The sequence below is a fragment of the Malaya genurostris genome, chromosome 3 (assembly GCF_030247185.1).
Source record: "Malaya genurostris strain Urasoe2022 chromosome 3, Malgen_1.1, whole genome shotgun sequence".
Lineage (NCBI taxonomy): Eukaryota > Metazoa > Arthropoda > Insecta > Diptera > Culicidae > Malaya > Malaya genurostris.
This window is the reverse complement of record NC_080572.1, coordinates 87,701,754-87,704,787: the sequence shown is the minus strand read 5'-3', so window position 1 is coordinate 87,704,787 and position 3,034 is coordinate 87,701,754. Positions and strand designations below refer to the sequence as shown.

At 33.2% G+C, this 3,034-nt stretch overlaps 1 long non-coding RNA gene across 1 annotated transcript; it reads left to right on the top strand.

Moving 5' to 3' along the window:
- The first annotated feature begins 856 nt into the window (after positions 1-856).
- On the top strand, positions 857-1,918 carry LOC131439100 (uncharacterized). Its single transcript, XR_009231062.1, has 3 exons — positions 857-1,175; positions 1,236-1,376; positions 1,431-1,918. It is a non-coding gene; the product is annotated as an uncharacterized LOC131439100 (long non-coding RNA).
- The last annotated feature ends 1,116 nt before the right edge of the window (positions 1,919-3,034 follow it).

The following is a 3,034-nucleotide window of genomic DNA, read 5'->3' as shown; positions in this document are numbered from 1 at the left end:
AACATGTAGTTTTGTAGTTTCAAGCAACAATATTTGCTATATTAAACCAAATTTTCTTTTGTCACTATTTCAATAAAATAAATCGTTGCGAGAAACCACAATTTAGTTGATTTTACAATATTTTTCTCTGCGTGTACTTCATTTGTATGTTTCAATACTTTCAATTCTTTTATTCTGTCTTTTTTTTTTCAAATAAAATTTTTATTAGGCTCATTTGCTTTAGCTTAACGTGGCCGATTGTCTTGTTGTTAGGGGGAGAGAAAGGGATGCCGTATTACGGGGCGGCATACTCCCCAGTTAGTAAGGGGACATAGGGAGGGTGGGACCTACACAGTATTGAATTGAAATTTGAATACATCATTGGTTTGTGGCATACATCTTTTAGCAGAGATGCCAGGTCTGCAGATTTGTCTGTAAATCTGCAGATTTCTTAACTTCACCGCAGATTATTTTAAAGCTGCAGATATTCTGCAGACTTCTCAATTTTCAGCAGATTTTTGCAGATTTTATATCGCATGAAATAATGAGATCGGATTTTAAGTACAAATAATTGTAGTTTCCCCAAATTGCCCTGCTTCATTATGTGTTCACAATAGTCGAACGAGAAAGTAAACATAAAGATATCATCACTCTCTGATGCGGCCTTTTGAGAAATTCATCTAGAAATAGAGGTAACATCTCACTCTTACTCAATAACAGCTAATCTAGCATATGCATGCATGTGTCACGAGTGAATAAACTGCGCCATTTTCCGTTTTATAAAAATCAAATTTGGTTCAAAATTAAAATGTCGAAGAGGAAACTTACCGACTTTTTTAGTCAATATTCGGGTAGTAAAACATCGTCGAAATGCCAATTTTCTCAAGCTGAACGTGATTTAGATGCTGAAAAAGGTATATATATACCCACATATATAACGAAAATATTTAGCTTTACATCTCAAAATTTGTTTAATTGTTCATATTAAAAATTCATACCATTTGCATTCGTAGGAAATTCAGAAATACAAAATGAAGAGCTTCGTTTTGTGGAAGCTTCAGCTAGTTGCTCTTCAATTATTTCCGGTGAATCAAAATCTCAACCTAAAATTTCAAAGAAACCCAACGCAAAGCTTATCGATTTTTTCAATCGACCGACGATTGATACGGTGTCAGAAAACAGATCTGTAGATGCGGGTAAAAATAAAAAATTGTTTCATGAGAAATATAAATGATAACTGTTCATTAATTTTCTAGAACTACAGTCACCTGTATCATTATTTTTATCAAAATTCCATAACGAAGCAAGTGATTTAGTAGAAGTATACCAGTCACCCGTTGTTTCTAATGACCTTAAAAATCTCATTGAAAACCAGCCAGAAGACTCAGCTGTTGATGGTAAGTTTGGGAACCAGATTATGAAAAGATTGTTTAACAAATATATATTTTCAGAATGTACACACAGTAACTCCATTGCTTCGACAGATTCGAACTCAGATACTTTTGGTGTTTTGGATGACAAAAGTAAAGTAGCCAAACCTATCGGTAAGTCTTATTTTTAAATATGATTATAAGAAATTGATATATCTATAGGCATAGATTTTTAAAATCTAAGTCTAAAGTTCGCAATATTTGAGTAGACATCAAGTTTATAATGCAAGAAGAAATAACAAGCAAAGTCAAGGCCAGGTTCTGTAAACTTAACCGTCTGTTTTGGTAGATTTCGCAGCAAATTGTTAGTGTACATCTGTACTATCAATCTCATACATACGACATCTTGCTCATGAAACCAATGCCTTATCTCCTGAACCGTCAACCCAGCCAAGATATGAATAAATAAATCGAATAAGAGTGAGGGAATTGAGCCCTAACTATATAACTATATTTCACATGTTTACGGCTCGAACATTAAACTTAAAAAAAGTTTTTATTTTTAGTTGAGCGTCTTTATAAAATGCATTAAAGAGTAAAAATTCGAATTATTATTTATAATACTAGCGATACGATTTTACCATTTTAGGGTTTAGTGAATCATAATAAACTTGTTATGGGTATAAAGTTTTATTTTCATTTTTAATATTCTAGAGATTTATTATCACCATCTTGCTGTTATACTATTTTGCGCACATTGTAATTAATTCTCTTTTCAATTTAACTATTATTGAACAGCTTCATCACGGTCTAAAAACATGAAAAAATATCCACGCAAAGTTTTGAGCTCATGGAAAACAAAATTTAATTGGCTTGTTCCTAGCGAAAAAGGCAAAAATTATGCATATTGCAAAATATGTGAAAAAACTATCAGTTGCCGTGGTGGCATACCAGACATGAAAAAACACGAAAACAGAGAGTGTCATTTGAAAAAATCCCGAGCAATTATTCTTCCAAAGATTGACAAATTCATTGAACCGACAAGAGAAAATAAAGATGCCGAGATACAAATATGTGCATGGGCAGTAGAACATAACAAGTCAGTTAAAGACATTGAGGACTATGCAAGATTATCCAAAGTTATATACTCCGATTCGGAGACCGCGAGAAATTTATCACTAGGTCGTACAAAGGCTTCCGCCATTATTAAAAATGTCCTTGGAGAAGCACATAAGGAGGAACTGATAGAAATTCTAAAAGCAAATTGTTTTAGTTTACTTATCGATGAATCCACAGATGTATCCACTAGAAAAACTTTGGTAATGGTTACTCGGACTTACTGCTGGATGGATGATAAACTAAATATTCGGGACTATTTTTATCATATTATAGAAATGGTTGAAAGCGATGCCAAAACCATATACTCTGCCATAGTTGACAAATTCCTCAAAGATGATATTCCGTATAAAAAAAAATTAATTGGATTTGCGGCTGATGGAGCCAATGTAATGTTTGGAGGGAACAATTCTGTTTCAGTGTTGCTAAAGTTGGATTGTCCTCATTTAGTTTTGGTTAAATGTATATGCCATTCATTTGCACTCTGCGCTTCTTACGCGTGTAAAAACATCCCTTCGTATATTGAACAGATGTGCAAAGATATCTACTCATTCCTAAGCAATAGCCCT